Raw genomic sequence first — 21632 nt, 5'->3', positions numbered from 1 at the left:
CGGCTACTTTCCAAAATGCTTGATCGTTTTTTGTTTTGTTTTTTCAGATAAAATACATATAGTAGTAATTTGACAGTACTTGCACACAAGTTGTACCTTCTTTCCTTTGTTGTCTTCCACAATGAAATCCCTATGGTCACGGGCACATTCTTCTGGGGTTTTTGTGTGTAGGCATTTTTGTACATTTCACCACAGTTCTGTTTTAAATCCTCTGTATCTTAACTGTAATACAGCTTTAAATCCTGCTAACAAGCCTCCATCCTGACTGTAATCTCGTTTTAAATCTCGCAAGCTGAGTCTCCAGTAGAAATGTAGGAATGTGCTGTCACTCAGTAGTTGGGGCGGGTTTAAAATATTCAGAACTAATCAATGACAGACGCAACTCAGGAAGGCGGGACATTACCCAGCAGCATTGGGAAATGTATTTATTATTATTTTTGTAGTAGGTTTTATTTTTTTTTAATGGGAAAAGGGTAAAGTCAACGTGAAAATTGATTAACCATTTCCACAGTTTTTCCGCTGTTTTCCAGTGTTTATTAGCTATCCACCGATTTCATTTTTTTTCTATCAGGGATGTTTTATTGGGTTTTATCAGTTAAAACCGAAAATCACAAGCCCTAATTATAATTAAGAGTGCTTTTCTGTTTGCTTCTTTGAATTGAAATGTAGCTGGCTTCGGAATTAAAGTTTGGCTGAATTGCTTCCTTTTTATTAAACAGATATGTTTCGCATGTACTGAATGGTATATCACTATTGTGTTGGTCATGTATTTAAGTTCAGTAAATTTAGTCGATAAGATGTGCTTGATTTTTGTCTGCCTTTTGCCTGCTCTAACAACTTTGCTTAGAAAATATTTTATGCAAAGCATGTTAAAGTGACGTGGTCTTGAAATCTAAATGCTATACGTTTGTTGTACACAGTGCCTTTTTAAACATAAGCCGACAGTGCGTAACAGTCGAGTTTATTAGAATAAACTATAATGGGCTATTGTTTTCTTTTCTCTGCTGGCTAGTGGAGAAAGTACAGCCGAAATGGGGTAAAACATAAAAAAGATATGAAAAGTGTTGTAAGTCAGAATACAATACTAACATTCTACTGCTGTTGGGGGCTTAAGGAGACCCCTAGCCCTCTGCTTTTTTTCTGCCTCCTCATTTTTTTTAGCCACCAGCCACAGCTGTGTCTGCTAAGTTTAGTCCTACTTTATGTAGTTTTTTTAAAACTGAAACTTTATAATGACAGCAAATTTAACAGACGCAAGTCAAGAACAGTGTTATAATTACTAAGCGGTTAACATGCACATGGAATATACCCTGTTTACATAAACAGGTGACAAAAAAAGATTTACAATTACCTGTTGAAGAAAGAGGAACCCTCCACACGTGACATTGGAATCACCTCTAAAAGAAGAAACACACACACACACACACACACACACACACACACACACACACACACAACAAACCCAGTTTAATTTGATATATCTGGCAACTGCTTTAATTGGCTTATTTATTACCAAGGGCTGATAATGAAATACTGTCAGAAGGTAATGCTGCACAAGGTTGTCCACAATATTGAAAAAGCAATATCTCAGTGGGTGACAGGAACAGATAAGACTAAAGGACTTCCTGTGATATAACGTAACATAAGAGTACAGACAAAAGCTGTATTAAGTACCTTGTATCATTTTAAGAAATAAATAAGCATGTTAAGATTCAAAATAAGAATGGACCTCCTCACCTGAGTAGTTCCCTCCCTCCTCACCGCTGGTGCTATTAGACACAAACACACACACAACATTTTTAAGACTGAAATTAAAGTCAATGAAGCAGGATAGTTCATATCAATATTCTTCTAAGCGTGTTGGCTTGGCCCGTATGTCCTTCAGTTAATTCTTAGATCAGAGTCTAGCTGTTGATCAGAACTCAAGTGTCAGGGCTCGGGCAGGAGAAGTTCATCCTCCTCCTCGCTGCTACAGGACTCAGCACAGTGAGCACTTAATCAGCAGTTTCAAGTCATTGTAAGAGTGGCTACAGAGAACAAAGTAAAGAGTAAATGATCAAATACCTGGAGAAGTCCATCGCAGTGGTGCACTGATCCCCTTTGGTGTCACTAAGGGAGATCTTCACCTCATTCCTACAGGACAAACAGCAATACATCACCTGTCTGATACATGAGCTGAAAGGCTCTCAAAAACGTATGGTTCCAGTCAACTGTCTGCTCAGTATATTCATACTTTATATCATTTTTTTAAAACTGAAATAGTAAAATGATAGCAAATGTAACAGTCCAGGTTAAGAATAGGGTTATAATTACTAAGCCATTTACATCCATATGGAATATACCCTGTTTACATAAAGAGTTGACAAAAAACGATTTACAATTACCTGTCGAAGAAAGAGGACCCCTCCACACGCGACAGTGGAATCACCTCTAAAAGAAGGAAAACACACACACACAACAAACCCAGTTTAATTTGATATATCTGGCAACTGCTTTAATTGGCTTATTTATTACCAAGGGTGATAATGAAATATTGACAGAAGGTAATGCTGCACGGGATTGACCACAATGATGAAAAAGCAATATCTCAGTGAGTGACCGGAAAGGACAAGACTAAAGGACTTCCTGTGATATAACATAACATAAGAGTACAGACAAAAGCTGTATTAAGAACCTTGTATCATTTTAAGAAATAAATAAGCAGGTTAAGATTCAAAATAGGAATGGACCTCCTCACCTGAGTAATTCCCTCCCTCCTCACTGCTGAGGCTATTAGACACAAACACACACACACAACATTTTTAAGATTGAAATTAAAGTCAATGAAGCAGGATAGTTCATAACAATATTCTTCTAAGCATGTTGGCTTGGCCCGTATTCCCTTCAGTTAATTCTTAGATCAGAGTCTAGCTGTGGGTCAGAACTCAAGTGTCAGGGCTCTGGCAGGAGAAGTTCATCCTCCTCCTCGTTGTTACAGGACTCAGCACAGTGAGCACTTAATCAGCAGTTTCAAGTCATTGTAAAAGTGGCTACAGAGAACAAAGTAAAGAGTAAATGATCAAATACCTGGAGCAGTCCATCACAGCGGTGCACTGATCCCCTTTGGTGTCACTAAGGGAGATCTTGACCTCATTCCTACAGGACAAACAGGAATACATCACCTGTCTTGATACAAGAGCTGAAAGGCTCTCAAAAAGTATGGTTCAAATCAACTGTCTGCTCAGTAACGGCTCATTAGAGGAGGCACTGCCTACTCAAAAATGTTGAAATAAATGATCATTTTTATTTATTAATTTACTTATATGTAACATAACAATAAACGCATAGCTTTAACGTGGAGGCAGCAGACTGATCCAAATTCTCCACACAGTCACCACTGTACATTCGAAGGAGGCAGATGCACCCTTGTCCCCTCTGCAGTTAGGATTAGTACGTATATTAGCCAATCATATTCTTCCAGTTCTTCAGCTGGCTTGCATGGAACGCTAAGTAAAGCCATCTAAAAAACTGCCAAAGGGAGATGCCGCCTCTCCCCCTTTGCCTGTTTTATCCAATCACCGGGCCTCTCCCACCTTCATGACCTCAGATGCTAATACTGACGAGAGTGGAAGGAAGGAGCAGCGGTAAGGACGGACTGAATGCCTATAGATTGATTCATTTTAATTTAATACATTTAAAAAATATATCATAATTAGGCTTCTGTTTTTCGGGTTTTATTAATTGTATTTTTCGGTTCTTATTTTTAGCTATTTTAGAGTTTTATGTACATGATTTTTTGGGGGGCTTTCGTTTTTGATATACTGTAAGAAATTAGTGTTTTCGGCTACTTTCCAAAATGCTTGATCGTTTTGTTTTTTTTTTTTTTTTTTCAGATAAAATACATATAGTAGTAATTTGACAGTACTTGCACACAAGTTGTACCTTCTTTCCTTTGCTGTCTTCCACAATGAAATCCCTATGGTCACGGGCACATTCTTCTGGGGTTTTTGTGTGTAGGCATTTTTGTACATTTCGCCACAATTCTGTTTTAAATCCTCTGTATCTTAACTAATACAGCTTTAAATCCTGCTAACAAGCCTCCATCCTGATTGTAATCTCGTTTTAAATCTCGCAAGCTGAGTCTCCAGTAGAAATGTAGGAATGTGCTGTCACTCAGTAGTTGGGGCGGGTTTAAAATATTCAGAACTAATCAATGACAGACGCAACTCAGGAAGGCGGGACATTGCCCAGCAGCACTGGGAAATGTATTTATTATTATTTTTGTAGTAGGTTTTATTTTTTAATGGGAAAAGGGTAAAGTCAACGTGAATTGATTAACCATTTCCACAGTTTTTCCGCTGTTTATTGGCTATTCACCGATTTCATTTTATTTGTATAGAGGGGGTTTTATCGGGTTTTATCAGTTAAAACCGAAAATCACAAGCCCTAATTATAATTAAGAGTGCTTTTCTGTTTGCTTCTTTGAATTGAAATGTAGCTGGCTTCGGAATTAAAGTTTGGCTGAATTGCTTCCTTTTTATTAAACAGATATGTTTCGCATGTACTGAATGGTATATCACTATTGTGTTGGTCATGTATTTAAGTTCAGTAAATTTAGTCGATAAGATGCGCTTGATTTTTGTCTGCCTTTTGCCTGCTCTAATAACTTTGCTTAGAAAATATGATATGAAAAGTGTTGTCAGTCAGAATACAATACTATCATTCTACTCTGTTGGGGGCTTAAGGAGACCCCTAGCCCTCTGCTTTTTTTCTGCCTCCTCATTTTTTTTAGCCACCAGCCGCAGCTGTGTCTGCTAAGTATAGTCCTACTTTATGTAGTTTTTGGAAAACTGCAACTTTATAATGATAGCAAATTTAACAGATGCAGGTCAAGGACAGTGTTATAATTACTAAGCAGTTAACATCCACATGGAATATACCCTGTTTACATAAAGAGTTGACAAAAAAAGATTTACAATTACCTGTCGAAGAAAGAGGAACCCTCCACATGTGACAGTGGAATCACACCTAAAAGAAGAAACACACACACACAACAAACCCAGTTTAATTTGATATATCTGGCAACTGCTTTAATTGGCTTATTTATTACCAAGGGCTGATAATGAAATACTGTCAGAAGGTAATGCTGCACAAGGTTGTCCACAATATTGAAAAAGCAATATCTCAGTGGGTGACAGGAACAGATAAGACTAAAGGACTTCCTGTGATATAACGTAACATAAGAGTACAGACAAAAGCTGTATTAAGTACCTTGTATCATTTTAAGAAATAAATAAGCATGTTAAGATTCAAAATAAGAATGGACCTCCTCACCTGAGTAGTTCCCTCCCTCCTCACCGCTGGTGCTATTAGACACAAACACACACACAACATTTTTAAGACTGAAATTAAAGTCAATGAAGCTGGATAGCTCATATCAATATTCTTCTAAGCATGTTGGCTTGGCCCGTATTCCCTTCAGTTAACTCTTAGATCAGAGTCTAGCTGTGGATCAGAACTCAAGTGTCAGGGCTCTGGCAGGAGAAGTTCATCCTCCTCCTCGCTGCTACAGGACTCAGCACAGTGAGCACTTAATCAGCAGTTTCAAGTCATTGTAAGAGTGACTACAGAGAACAAAGTAAAGAGTAAATGATCAAATACCTGGAACAGTCCATCACAGCGGTGCACTGATCCCCTTTGGTGTCACTAAGGGAGATCTTCACCTCATTCCTACAGGACAAACAGCAATACATCACCTGTCTGATACATGAGCTGAAACGCTCTCAGAAACGTATGGTTCGAATCAACTGTCTTCTCAGTATATTTGTACTTTATATAACTTTTTTAAAAACTGAAACCTGTACAATTAAAGCAAATTTAACAGTGGCAGGTCAAGAACAGTCTTATATGTACTAAGCCATTAACATCCACTTGGAAACATACCCTGTTTACATAAAGAGGACAAAAAAAATGTACAATTACCTGTCCAAGAAAGAGGAACCCTCCACACATGACAGTGGAATCACCTCTAAAAGAAAAAAAAAACACACAACAAACCCTGACTCATTTTATATATGGCAACTGATTTAAATGATTTATTTATTACCAAGGGCTGATAATGAAATACTGACAGAAAGCAATAATAAAAAAAGCAATATCTCAGTGAGTGACAGGAATAGACAGACTAAAGCAGGAACGCGGGAACTAGGGTTGCTGTGGGTGTGGCAGCACCCCCTGGCTTGAAGTACAGGGGTGCTGTGCAACTGCTGGTGCAATGATAAATCCTGCTAGTTTCGTGAATCTTATGAGCTGTGTGTGCAGTGCAGCTTTTTACATGGCTTTTGAACACAAACGATAATAGACCAATCAACGCTGACTGTCACAGCAGGGACGGGATATTTAATAAATGGCACGGTTGCAATCTCACGAGAGTCGCTTAGTATCTGGAATGCATTAAAAGCTTGTACACAGTAGAAGGATAATTGAAAATATATATATATATATATATATATATATATATATATATATATATATATATATATATATATATAGATAGATAGATAGATAGATAGATAGATAGATAGATAGATACACACACACACACATATATAGTAACGCGGCACGGAAGGGGCTAATATCCTCCCTGCCAAAATCATGTGAGAACGCACATTTCTGTTAATTGCTTCTTTGTTAATTATCCCCTGCACCTGGTGATTATTGTAAATTAGTGCCAGGTGCAGGGTATTTACACCACAGCAGCCCTGAACAGACTGGCTGATTTCTTTAAATTTACTTTACTTAAATAGATAAACAGGTGCTGATGTTGCTTTGTTTTATTAACATGTTTAATATAATAGCAACCAAATGGGTTACAGTCTTGTTCAATGGCTTTCAGTACCCCCACTATAAAAACTGTTCTAGTGCCACTGAACTAAAGGACTTCCTCAGATGCAACATAATATTACAGTAGACAAAAAGGCTGTATCTAAGTACCTAGTAGCATTTTAGAAAATAAATTAGCATGTTAAGTTAATTCAAAATACGAATGGACCTCCTCACCTGAGCAGTTCCCTCCCTCCTCATTGCTGGTGCTATTAGACACAAACACATACAAAACATTTTTAAGACTGAAATTTAAGTCAATGAAGAAGGATAGTTCATATCAATATTCTTCTAAGCATGTTGGCTTGGCCCGTATTCCCTTCAGTTAATTCTTAGATCAGAGTCTAGCTGTTGATCAGAACTCAAGTGTCAGGGCTCTGGCAGGAGAAGTTCATCCTCCTCCTCGCTGCTACAGGACTCAGCACAGTGAGCACTTAATCAGCAGTTTCAAGTCATTTTAACAGTGGCTACAGAGAACAAAGTAAAGAGTAAATGATCAAATACCTGGAGGAGTCCATCACAGTGGTACAGAGATCCCCTTTGGTGTTACCATGGGAGATCTCAACCTCACTCCTACAAGACAAACAGCAATACATCACCTGTCTGATACATGAGCTGAAAGGTTCTCAAAAACGTATGGTTCGAATCAACTGTCTAGTCAGTATATTCCTACTTTATATAATTCTTCGAAGAAAAGAAAAATGCTGTATTACCCATTGTTGCTAATGGCTTATACTACACCTAAAGGTCTTTTATCCATGTTGAGCTTGAGTGCTTGTCCCTTCGCATAGGGCTTTAACTACCTATTTGAACACCTTTACCAATCTGCACACTAGAACGGATGAAGAGTGGAACACATACCAATGGAAGCCTATCTGTTAGGTTGTTAATGGGCTTGACATAAAGAGTCAGATTTACACCACAATGCAATTTGCTAAATGTTTTTTGTAACATAAAACAAGCAACAAACATCTTAGGTTTGTAGAAATACTTAGTATAAGCACCTAGGTGGTTTATAATTGGCTTTCACAAAACAATTATGCAAATTGCATTTTGGAGTAACGATCTATGTCTGCACCAGTCTTCTATATACTAACTGAAATTTAAACTAACCGTTTGTTTACAGACATTAATTTCACCGATTGAGAAACAGTCCGTGTTTTAAGAACCATCCGCAATTGTTCTGAGTTGTTTTTCTGTGTTACTGAAACTTCTCATCAGTTCTAGCTCCCCACCATAGACATTAATGCAGGTTCGATCAGCCAGTGTCGCCAGCACCATCTACTGCAGTGTGTATTGGCAGAAAAACAAAGTGCAAATGGCAGCTCCATAAATGGTGCTGGCTCCACTTCACAAAGTCACTGTTGCTCATCTAGCCTATGTCACAAACATCTGTGGTAGGCAACTGAACACAGCTGAACAGCACCTTAGTTAGCACAGGCAATATTTTACTAATTACCAATAGAACCACTGAGAACGATTACAAACATACAGAATGGCGAAGGGACAGCAACAAAGCAACACTTCAACGACCTCTGGAACACTTCAGATCTGTATCCAGGTCTGGGAATAAGAACTAATCTAACTAAACCATTATACTAATCTTGTGCATATCCACATATATTGATGCTTATTTTAATTGTTTGTTTTTTTTTAACACACAAACAATTTTTCCAGAACAGTTTAACATGGCTGTAAACAAGGGCTTCCCTGTACCTGGTCTGGACGGGAGCAACTCTCCGAGAATGTCTCAACACTCTAGGGCACTTGTTGCCTGCCTGCCGGAGGAAAATAACAGGCCCCAGTTTACACAAACACACATACAATGTACACAGGCACCACTTTCAATATTAATAGTGGACCATACATTAATGCGTTTTGAAGTGCTGATAAAAAAACTCTCTTAGGCTAAACTTTAAAATCTAAGGGTTCTTCTCCAATCATATTTTCTGACTATCTATCTATCTATCTATCTATCTATCTATCTATCTCTCTAAAATGCATATACAGCAAAAAACTATAATAGTTTTTAAAGAACATTCAGTCAATATAAAACAAAAAATATACCTTATATAAATCCTGTTTCACTTTTTTTTTAAGCTCAATATAGTTAACGTATAGCTAACATTACGGACAGAGCTGCAGATGTTTGAAAACGATACAAAAAAACATGATAAACATAATGAAACAACATAATATATTTAATGTTATATATATATATAAAGAAGAAAGTTTTTCTGTCTGCCTGTTCCTTTATGCATTGGGACCCCGCAGGAGCCAGTGCAACCACATTTGCATGGCCTCCTCTTTCATCCAGGGGAAGGTGGAGGGCTATGTTTGCATCCAAATTTTTGACCGCCGGCGTTCTTTATTTAGTAACCCAATTGCTGGATCACTAAAGTAGCCATGTATCTCAAATTAAAGAAACCCACAAAACCAAATAAATAAATAAATTAATAATTCAAAAAATGGCAAAAAGAAAAAAAAAAAAGTAAAGTTAAAAAATGGAATGGGGACGACGACGATATATTTTAACTTTTTTTTTTTTACAGATTTAGCATAAATCTTGTATTTTCTCTCAGATTTAACTTAAATCTTGTATTTTCTCTCAGATTTAACTTAAATCTTGTATTTTTTTTCCAGATTTAACTTAAATCTTGTATTTTTTCCCCAGATTTATACATGTTGTGAAAATTTTTTTTTTTAAATATGTACATTGAGATATAATTTATAAATCTAGTTACAAGATTTAACATTTACCTAAATATTTAACTGTGCAGCTAAATCTCTGAAAAAAGATCTGACATTTAGCTAAATATTTAGACATTAACATATATATTTATTTATTTTCACAACATTTATAAATCTAGGGAAAAAAATACAAGATTTAAGTTAAATCTGGAAAAAAAGACATGTTAAAATATTAACGCTTTTTTTTTTTTTTTTTTTTTTCACACATGGCACCCCATAGGTTCAAGCGCAACTTATAGGAAACCATAAGGCTACAGTTCCCCAATTTGTCATGCATGAAATATTGAAATATGTATAAGAACTAGTATAAGAACGCTTACATGTATATTTGTTCAAAGGAAAACACAGAGGTAAGAAATCAAAAATAAGAAAATAAAGACTTACCTTTTTCGTACAACAGCAAAAGAATCCCATGACTGATAATTAAACTATGCTGTCTTTCCCGGTGTTAATTAAATGAAATGTATTTGACCTCTCACAGTAAGCGCGATGCCAGTTACATGTGGCATTGTGACACAAACTACGTGTTGCAAATGACGTACTTTTTATTCATAAATAAAACAGATTACGTACTCACATACACAATTTATTAACACCTGACATCACGACTAGCAACAGACGATATGTTATATTAATACTTGACTATATTCACAAACCTTGGACTGTGTAAAAAAAAAAAAACAAACAAACAAACAAAAAAAAAACAGTTTTAAGGATTTTTGTAAGCGCCACTGCCTGTCTTTGTGGCGTTTAGTGTCATAATCAAAGAGTAATTTTCTGTTGAAGACACTAAGGTCCTAAATGATTTAATTTACATTTAACAGAACGTTGTTTTTCATCAAACTAGTACGTATTTGGAGCGCAATATCCTTCAACAACACCAGGCAAATGTACAGGTGTTTACACGCAATTTCTGTATACCCGCATGATTCCATGCCTGTGCCCGAGTCCCGCTGTGTTCCCCAGCACTGCCATTGAGCCCTGCTGCAGTTTGCAACAAATATTGAAAACAAGACCAAACTAATTCTGTAGCAAAATAAAACAGCACATTTAACACCACTGATTTTCTACAGTACGCTCAGCCTCCTGCGTTGCTCAATACACGAAACCCTTGATTAAAAGTAACCTTATAAAACTGTATTTTTCTTTTAAAACACATTTTTATTTTATTGCATGTAAATACTGTTCAGAGACATCAAGAGTTCATGTATAGGGACCTTTATCTACGCAGGCGTCAAATCTAAGAGGATACAGAATTATTTAGGGACAAAGAAATCTGCGTAACACCTGTTGGTTTTTCTACCAATGTGTGTGAGAAATGCAGGAATAAATAAATGATCCGATGATACCTGCATTTACCAATAACTTTTAATAATAAGATTAAGGTGTAAATGTCCGAAAAGCAATCTATTTCTTCATAATTTCTGACATTTACATCTTATTTTGAAAATGCTGACATTTACCGGGAAAAGTTAAGATTGATCAGATATGGACTTTTACCGTAACACACAGGCTATACAGAAAATAAATAAATAAATAAATAAATACAAATAAAATGTTGAAACCTTCTCTATTTTTAAGAACATTCAGTCAATATAAAATAAAAAATAAATACCTTATATAAATACTGTTTTACTCTTTTATTTAAAAGGTGCGTTATTAAAGTAATTCTTTGGAAATGACACATTTCAACAGCTAAAGGTAGGCTAAGTATTACTGTTTTTAATTCATAACTTAAAAGGAAGATGATATTTAAATGTAATACTGTATAAAATTAAATATTTACTGCAGGGTAATTACGACAATATGTAAATAAAAGTGCAGTATTAACATTCAGTACAGTACTTTTATTTAAATCTCGTCAGAATTTGACCTCACAGAAAGATCCTTCCCAGTTACGTGTGGCATTGTGACAGTAACCACGTGGTTCAAATGACGTTTTTTCTTTAGTCTTAAAAAAAAAAAAAAAAAAAAAAAAAATTAGAAAAGGTTACATGCTCACATGCTTGTTTTTGAAGTGTCACTCCCTGTCTTTGTGTCGTTTAGTGTCAAGATCGGGAAGATGGAACGATAGGACGAATGCCTGCAATAAATCCCCCCCAACACTAGATGGCAATGCATAGTTTCTGTCATATGCCAAAAAACACTCCAGCTACTGAAATCATTGTTTGTTAGCTACTTTTACTAGGACCATGGGTATAAGGTGTTTTTTTTTTTTTTTGGTTTGGTTGTTTTGGGGGATTTTTTGTGGGGCTATGCCAGCTTGTTTGCTGTTAAGATGACTTTTGAAATTGTTTTATGAGGCAAGCTGGGGGAAAGAAATATATATATATATTTTGGTGGGAAGAGGAGTTTAACAAAAGTTTTTATTAGGGAAGATGGCCAAGAAACACTCAATTTGTTCGTATCACTGTTTTCTTGAAATTTCTACTGGGAAGATGGCTAATAAACATATTTTATTTTATAAACATATTTTATTACATATTTATAACATTGTTTTTAATAAAGTCCCCAAATTCATTGGCAGGCCTTAATAGAAAAAAAAGGTTTGTAAATGAACAAGTAACATTTTGATGGATTTCTAAAAGCAGGTGTATACGCAGACATATTGACCAAACGTGGTCACAGTTTGCAGAAAGAGCAGGTGCATGCAGCAGCTTTGGCTGAGGCATGTATTCTACCTTTTTGTTGTTGAATTCTACATATGCTGTACGCTTTAGATGTGTGCATGAAAATAAAAATAAGTATGCATTAGTACATTTACATACTGGTGCTGAACTGGCACTTGTGTCTCTGTTCACTTTAGGCTAAAGAGGTGTTTCAGTAGTTGGCAATGCAGACTGCATGTCCCTATGGTACCTGGTACATGCATCTGTAACAGCTATCTGCCCATTGAAAATAGCTAGAAAGCAGTGATATGTGTAACTAGACAGATCAGTAAACCCATCATATCAGTAAGAATTATCAGAAAATAGTCTTGTGTTTTCTGCTATTTTCCCACTGTAGACTGTATTAACAGTATTTCTTCTGAAAATGTAATTGAGAAATGGTTCAAAGTGATAATCTGTGTAAACATATGTTTCAAAGAAGAACAAATAGGTCAGCCTCCCCAGGTCGGTGTTGCCTATTGACTTGAAGTCGATTTACACTGATTATCACTTTCAACCATTTCCCAATTATAATCCTTAGTCTAGGATTGTAAAAGATCCCGGACCTTCATTTCTTGTCTAATTTTGGTAACATATGGATTCAGTCAGTGTGTCCAAACAAGTTATTAATTTTCTGCTACAATAAAGAGCAATGGACATTGGAATGTATTATAAAATAAGATTTAAAACAGGCACATGATAAAAATCCATCATATTACGAACTGGTATCTTTACATACTATGTGAGTATGTAATCTGTTTTAAAAAAAAAAAAAACAATGACAATTACTGAATGTAACCCAGCAAACATGTACGTATTGGGCCCATGAGGGCAAAACATGGGCACCGTGGGCATGTTCAGCCCATAAAAAACCTGCACTGGCCCAATTCAAGTTCAGCAGAATACAGCCACCATAGCTAAGACAATGTTGGGCCAATGCTGGGCCAGTACACACTAAAACCGAAGCTACGGTAGAAAAAAAAATGTTCATTTACATATATGTATGATTTTTTCTAATGCAAAAGCACTAACACTATAAAATAACACTATAAAATAACAGCAAAATTAAAGTACAAATGTACTTCAAATAAGACTAAATTACAATGATACATACATTATATATGTTAGTTTCTATTTTAAGGGCTTTTTCCTAGCCCTTGTTCACTGAGCCCTGCTTTTCCCATTTAAAAAAAAAAAATTGGCGCTCGCTGACTCAACATTGCAAATGTGCTGTGATCACAAGCATTATTAAACAGGCTAAGCTTGTTAAATAAGTGTAAAGTTAATTTAATATAAGTGTATTTTTGTGTATTCTTTAAAATTTAAATTAACATATTATATATATATAATTTTAAAAGAAAAATAACATCTATAAGGTAATTCACAGAACTGACAGGACATGAATAGTTATTATAAATGTGAGTATGGAGGTGGGAGGGGCGCGTGCATGCAGCGCACGTGCGAGTTTGTCTCCAGTTGCTTAAATCAAGTTGAAGCTCGAGCGAATTCGCAGACGTTGGCGACAGTTGGAGAGAGGAGGACAGAGCAAGGGATTGATAATATCTTAATAGAATAGATAGATTTAATAGAATCTACACAAGATATATGTAGTTTAAGATACTTAGATTTAGATAGGTATTTAGATAGTTAGATTTTTTTATTATTAAAAAAAGAGCCAACATTTTCCAAGGTAGAATACTGTATAACGTAATTGGTAAATGTAAAGCACTATAACTTGAAAACTCTAAATTATGATATTGTAATTTGTGTGCAGTGTTAAATAACGGCAGCTGTTCAAGTGCCTTTTTGTCAAATGTGTCAGTGTAGCATATTTAGCAGTCTTTTTTAAGTACAAGAGGGGAGGACTGGTGGAGTTAGCTTGATGTTCGATATTCATTTGGTATTCGTTACTGTGGACTTAAACGCATATCCGGCATGAATTAAAATAGTTTGAAACGCACGACATTCCCCATCATCCCTACCATAGATACTTGAGCAGGAAAATTATGAGTTGCTCTGACTTAAAAGATGAGCGCCAGTTTCGCGGTAGAATGTTCAGTCTCTGAGGCAAACTGAAAAGGCTTCCTGGGGTGACTGAAAGGGCTTGAAATGCTTCAATGCTGCAGCTAGACAATTTGTGAATTGTTTCACAGTATCTATTTGATCTGTTAACACTTAGAATCATTAGTGAAAATAAACATATCGCACTTACCCACAAGTTTACCCTGTGTGAATAAAAAGGCCTTTTCAGTTTACCTTAGACTGAACATTCTACCGCAAAACTTGCGCTCATCGTTTCAGTAGAGCGAACTTCAGAACTACATTTCACCCCCATCAAATCCTCCTGCTCAAGTATGTATGGTGGAGATGATGAAAAATGTAGTGCTGAAGTTCTCCTAAATGGTACGTGTAAAGCCGACTTTGGAAAAACTGCACAGTGGACTGCAATTAAGTAGTGTAAAAAAAGTGGTCAGGATGTCAAAAATAAATAATAAAAGCAATATGCATACCTTACTTAAACAGATGCAGCAACATATGGGAATATGCAACACTACTTGATTCCCCCTTTAAATGGCTGTAAAGAAAAAGGCACAAACTGAACAAAAACAATACAATATACACATCTTAGTACAACTTGAGAAATATGTTTTTGATTTTATTTTTTTATTTTTTTTTATAGCCAGTTTCACTTTGTCATGGAATTGCCACCATACAATACATGGGTTGGTCATCCTAAACTTAGACCAGTAGGAAAGGGACCCAAAGGAGATTTAATTTAGTATTTGTGTATCCTAGATTATATGGGAAACAACTTAAATTGAAATATGACAGAGCAAAGGCAAGAAATACATCTCTGTGGAGATTCAATAAAAATAGTCTGTTAAGGAGGACCGACCCACGTACTGTATAATAATTTCACCCACACTAGAATCTGCTATTAGTTGCTGGACTACAACCTATTGTTTTGTTTTCCAGATAATCTGGGATATACAAATATTGAAATGACTAGCCATTTGTTTACATCGCTTTCCTACTGGTCAAAGCGCAGGCATACAGAAGGGATACTTCAAAAGTTGTCAACTTCTGAACCTGCTGGCAGGGGGTGTGAGTCCTCACATATTGCTTCTGTAATTACAGTGTCAGAACCAGAAAATACTCTAATAGCTAAACAGGAGGCAGAAGACATTGAATATGTACATGGCCAAAACCAATTTGAAGCAGAATATGATGAACAACTTAACAGCTTTCAAATGGATGTTCCAGTATTCAGTGAGTATTATAGTGTTGGTCAAGCTGATAGTGATGGTCAATTCCCTTATAGTGAAAGTGATTGTGATTCTGATGATTCAGGGAATATAGGCCTACAGGGTGAGTTTTGTGAATGGGCAGTGAAACATGGCATCCGGCAGAATGCACTTAGTGATTTGCTTTGCATTTTGAGAAAATACCATCCAACTTTACCAAAATGTGCACGGACTTTACTGAAAGCAAGTCAGACATCAGCTGCTGTAAGACAAGTAACTGGTGGTCAGTACTATCACTTGGGTATTCTGCCATATATCGAGTCAATTTCAGACAAATTGCTAGAACTGAAGGATGACACTATCGCACTTTTGGTCAACGTGGATGGCTTGCCACTTTACAAAAGTTCAAGTTTACAACTGTGGCCAGTTTTAGCCAGGATTTCTTTTGAAAAAGAGCCATTTGTAATTGGTCTTTTCTGTGGTGAGGGCAAACCAAAAGATGTCGATGAATATATGTTGGATTTTGTGGAAGAAGCTAAAAGACTGGAAAATGATTTTGAGGTAAATGGGAAGAGATTCAAACTATGTATACCATGCTTCATGTGACGCCCCAGCTCGGTCCTTCTTAAAGAGAACCAAGGGCCATGCAGGCTAGTATGGATGTGACCGATGTATGCAGGAAGGAATATGTGTCAACCGACGTATGACTTTTCCCGAGTTAAATGCCCAGCCAGGCACCGATACTCACTTTGACGAAATGCATAATGAAGAACGTCACCATGGTCGCTCTCCGTTACATAGTTTGAACATAGGTTTAGTAACACAGTTTGTTTTGGATTATATGCACCTGGTTTGTCTAGGGGTAACAAGACGTCTGCTGATGTTATGGTTGAAAGGTCCTCTGTCATGTAGGTTATGTTCTCGTTCAATTACAGCCATTTCCCAAAGTTTAACAAGCTATAGGCAATATATACCTGTGGAATTTGCGAGGAAGCCAAGACGACCGTCAGAAGCTGATAGATGGAAAACTACTGAGTTGAAAGTTTTTATTATATACAGGACCAATTGCATTAAAGGGTCATCTTGCTTGTCCGTATTATGAAAACTTTGTTTGCTTGTCAGTAGCCATTTATTTAATGCTTTGCCCAGAAATCTGCACTTATTGTAATTATGCAGATAGTCTCGTACATTTTTTTGTGAATCAATTCACGACATTGTATGGGTCAGATCAACTTGTGTATAATGTTCACTCTTTAATTCACCTAGCAGATGATGTCAGAAAATTTGGTGCTTTGGATTCTGTTTCAGCTTTCCCTTTCGAAAATTACACGAAGCAACTAAAAAAATCTGTGCGAAAACCACAGTTTGTTCTTCAGCAACTAATTCAGCGTTTTTCTGAAGAAAGGCACTTTAAAAGTTAAAAAAAGTAGAAAAACAAATCGTCAGGTATTGAGACGTGAACACTCTGGGCGTCCAAATATTCCTACAATGCCACTGTGTAAACAGTACAAAGAAATATGTTTACCTGAAGTTTATGTTAAAACTTCAACGGCAGATAACTTCGTCATGATAAGAGGAGCATTAGGTCTGGTTGAGAATATACTATCTGATGGGAAGGATTCGTATGTTATTTTCAAACAATTTCAACACTTGGAATCACTATACAGACACCCAATAGATTCAGCAACAACTGGCCTTTTTAAAGCAAGTGAACTTGAGCGAAAGCACACAAACTACAAAGTTTCAGAAATAAAAAAGAAATATATCTGAGTACCATGTGGTGACGTCTGGGCTGCCACTCCACTGCTTCACACGTATTGAAGAGAACGCAAGACTGTCCACACTTTTTTTTCTTCATTTTTTAAAATTAAGGACAGTTTTTTTAAACAGATGGAAATGTACAAAACAGCAGAATTCATAGGAAGAAATTAAGTTGCTGTCATAAGCAGCAAATGGAAAAATGCTTCTGGCCTCCATACATGTCCACAAATCGCCTATGGAGGGCCCTTCTTACATATGAAGAGCCTGATGACAACACATGGAGCATGTACTCTGTGCATTGTATGGCTGAAACAGGTCAACTTAATTTTGAAACTAAGAACAAAAAATTACAAACCTACATTGATAAATTACATTTGTAGCTGGCAAATATGTTATACTATTGACATTCTGAGAGTTTTTATTTTTGTTAATTTGTTAAATTCATATTATTTATAAGGAGTTGCAAAATATCTTGCTTGACTGGCAGTTTGTCACGGTGCTTCCCTCCCCAAGTGGATAGAAAGGTTCTTTCTTTATTTAGGGTTTTCATCCAGCCAACACATATGATCTGTTTAGTTTCCTTTATTTGTATAGCAGCAACTGTATCACTTTCTACAAGACAAAATCAGGCAACAAAGTAACATCTATACTATGTTACTAAACAACGATACATTTGTAGCTTTTTGTTTGGGTTAATTCAGTTCTGCAATAAATAACTTCAAGAGATTCATCTAAATTAGAGTGTTAGCTTCCTGTCTGTGAGGCAAACTTTCAGTTCCTCCACACCAAAACAGATAACTGATTTATTATACTTAACATACATTTTTAATGCTCAGTTACAATCCCTTTATACACGTTTATTAGTGTGAAAATAATGTACGTATATTATATACAAATTAATTATACTAAAATCAATTCTTAAGTAATATATCAATTGTTTAGTACCGTACTAGTACAAATAAAAGAAAGTATTGAAAACACATACTTGACAGCGCTGTTAAGCCCCTTTTACCTACGATACTGATAGAATCTGTGGCCATCAAATACTGCCGTAAGGTGATCGTCATGCATGATTTCTATACTTCTACTAAAATACCACTTGTGCCACCACTTCCATTAGCAGGCAAGTTTTTTATTACCTTATTTTAAAACCCCTAATCCTTCCATACATATATAGGACTGCTAGTTTAAAAATCACAGTCTGGGGGGGCTCTTGAGTGGTGCATCCAGTAAAAGCATTACTCGTAGAGTACAGGATGCGCCCTGTAGTCTGGGCATCACGAGTTCGAGTCTAGGCTACTCCTTTGCTGAGGACGGGAGCTCCCAGGGGGTGGCGCTCAATTAGCCGAGCGCCACCAGGGGAGAGGGTGTCCTCGGGTCACCGCTCACCAGCGACCCCTGAGGTCTGGCCAGGTGCCTGCGGGCTTCCCTGTAAGCTGCCCAACTGTCCTCCAGCTGTCCTCCAACGCTGTAGCTCTGAGGCGGCTGTGCGGCGAGTCCATAGTGTGTAAAGAAGCGGTCTGCTGACAGCACACTCTTCGGAGGACAGCGTGTGTTCGTCTTCACCCTCCCGAGTCAGCACGGGGGTGGTAGCGGTGGGCTGAGCTAAAAAAATAATTGTACATTACTAGATTGGGCAGAAAATAATAAAGAGAATTGGCTACCACTAAAAAAAAAAAAATAATAATAATCATAGTCTGTGTAAGGGCAACTTCACAAAGTTCCATAGGAAAATACACTTAGACACCTAAATCCAGTAATGCCTTATTATTTGTCTTGCAGCAGACGACGAGAAGGCCAGAAGAAAAGCAGCCAAAGCAGAGGTAGAATCAGATCTGCAGTGACGTTGACGACCTGCAGTGGAATCAACGATCTAGAAAGTAATGTATATAGTGTATATTTACATAACGCAAAACATACAATTTACAATTGCTACAGAAAATTGTGTATTTGTTTTTCATCAATGCTAAACAGAGGTAAACCATTAATAACTGTTGTCATAGTGTTTTAGAAATTACCCATTTCCAATTTTGACATCTTTTAATGTCTGGTTGCCAAATAAATATGTTTTTTTTTTCTGAAAATAGTAACTAGTAATACAATGCTAGAAACAGTTGTTTATTTATTTATTTTTAGATGTAACAGAAGATATGAGTCTGAATCTTCAGACAGTGAGGAAGGAACACCAGTAGGAAGGAAAAAAGACTCAGTTCCTGTCCCACCACTACCACCAACACCAACCTGGACATGGTCACTGCCATGTGGATCACCACATATTCAGCCATCACCACCACTAATTCCAACGTCACCTAGAAGAACATCACTTGGGCAAGCGACTGGTATGTTTTATGTAGCTCTTTAACTTCTAATTGTTATATAAAACCAGAGTTTATCAACCATAAGGTAGGTTTCAAAATAGGTTTTGAAACTGCAACATTTATATTTATTTACAGTAGTTTTCAGAATTGGAATATGATATAGCAGAAACAATTTAAACAGGTCCAGAATTAGTTTGATCAAACAACGATCAAATGGTAATATTTATCGTAAAAATGGTGACACCACATAAAAGTTGTGATATACCAGTAGAAAAGCCTACAAATCAAAAAAAAAAAATCCCATCTGAACAAATCTTCACCTGATAGAGCAACTGATAAATAGAGCAACTTTAAAAACAAAATAATGTGTTGCTAACCTTCTTGTATAGCGGTTAAATTTAAATCCATTCACACTTAGCTTTGCAAAGTGTTAAATATATGTACCAACCACTGTTAGGGACAAACCTAGGAAAAAATGTAGACGCTGCTGTCCATGGAAGTTTAAAACCATGTTTAATTTCTGCTTTAGTGTATAAGATGGATATAATTTTTTTTTTTTTTTTTAGCTATATAACAACTAACATGTCACAGCACTTGCAGTCTGCAAGCATGTTGATAGCAACAGGTCATTCTAGCTCTTAATCCCAAGCCAACTACTCTCCTTTTTGATTGTCAGACTGCCTTCCTTGGAACCATTGGTGGGGTGGATGTTCCTAGTGCTGTCCGCAGAATTATGGCAGCCTTACTTGGTAATGAATTGGCAACCAAATTCAATTGGAAGGGATTTGGAAACAAAAGATCATTTTATGACCTCAAACTTCGAAAAGTAATGGCTGGTGAGTTACTCGTATATATTACACTTTGACTGTGTAGAACCTTAACATCAGTTAAACATTTGATCTTTTTTCATTGCATTTCAAATGAGCAGTAAATCTGCATAATATGTTAAATGAAGGACTTACAACAGAAAAAAAAAATACTATTACTACTGTAATTTATTTTCCCGATGGTTGGGATGGTGGGGAGTTAGGAGTGAGATGGGGTGGAGTCAGGCCGTGTGAGGGTGGTGGGGGTGAGAGTGAGAAGGGAAGATGTGGAGGTTGGTGTTTGTTTGGGGGAATTACACCATATTTTTAGGTCAGAATGGTAACTTTAAATATGATGTTGAAGTTAAGTCAAAGTTGACAAAGTCCATGGATATTCAAGTTATCTAGAGTCTCCTGTATTTCACATCTTTATATATTTATTCAAAATGTGTGAGTTAAGCTTACACATGTGTGAGAGTATGAGATAGCATGCTATCCTAATTTAGTAGACGTGATAAGACTGATTTTTTTAATTTATTAGTTATTTATTTATTGTCTCCAAATAACTTTGTGTCCACAAGGTTCTGTTAAGAGCTACACTGTGGCAGGTAACTGAATTTTAAAATGTTGTTAAATTGATATTTTACATGCTGTACGCCGGAATCCCTTGACAAAAACAGCACAGGACTCAGAAATTGAGACAGTAGCCATGCTGTGGCTAAGAAATGCACGAGATCGGGCAGGTGGAAGGAAGCAGCGCCTCTTGCAGGCAATGAAGAAACATCAGGAGCAGCAGCAGTAGCAATAACAAAACCATATCAAAACTTTGACCCACATGCAACTTACAAGCCTGGTACTGATGGTGACTTTTTTTGCTTGTCGGAGGGATATTCCTTCTACCCCAGAGGGCACCCGTCACTTGTAGGGGCTTGTAATTTGCGATTAGCGGGTGGGTCAAAGTTTTGATTTGATCTGGACCTGTGTTACGTTTATTATTTATCATTTAAATTGTTAAAACTTTGGGGTAAAATTATATTTTAAATTTCATTTATGTTGATAAATGTTCCCCATATGGAAAACAAAAAACAATTTTAAAATATGGTTAAAAAAAAAAAAAGATGATCCTTTTAACTCTAATATCTAAAAATTGCCCCTTTTTATACCTATATGAAAATATGAGCTACATGATACATATATTCCTTTATGTATTTAAAAGATTATTTAAATACATAAAGCAATATA

At 36.4% G+C, this 21632-nt stretch overlaps 1 long non-coding RNA gene across 1 annotated transcript; it reads left to right on the top strand.

The window, feature by feature from the left end:
* The first annotated feature begins 3563 nt into the window (after positions 1-3563).
* LOC121322574 lies at positions 3564-21406 on the top strand. Its single transcript, XR_005951056.1, has 5 exons — positions 3564-3623; positions 19049-19146; positions 19403-19605; positions 20261-20420; positions 21071-21406. It is a non-coding gene; the product is annotated as an uncharacterized LOC121322574 (long non-coding RNA).
* The last annotated feature ends 226 nt before the right edge of the window (positions 21407-21632 follow it).

The sequence above is a fragment of the Polyodon spathula genome, chromosome 11 (genome assembly GCF_017654505.1).
Source record: "Polyodon spathula isolate WHYD16114869_AA chromosome 11, ASM1765450v1, whole genome shotgun sequence".
Classification (NCBI taxonomy): domain Eukaryota; kingdom Metazoa; phylum Chordata; class Actinopteri; order Acipenseriformes; family Polyodontidae; genus Polyodon; species Polyodon spathula.
The sequence above is the reverse complement of the archived record's forward strand: the minus strand, read 5'-3'. Positions and strand labels throughout refer to the sequence as shown.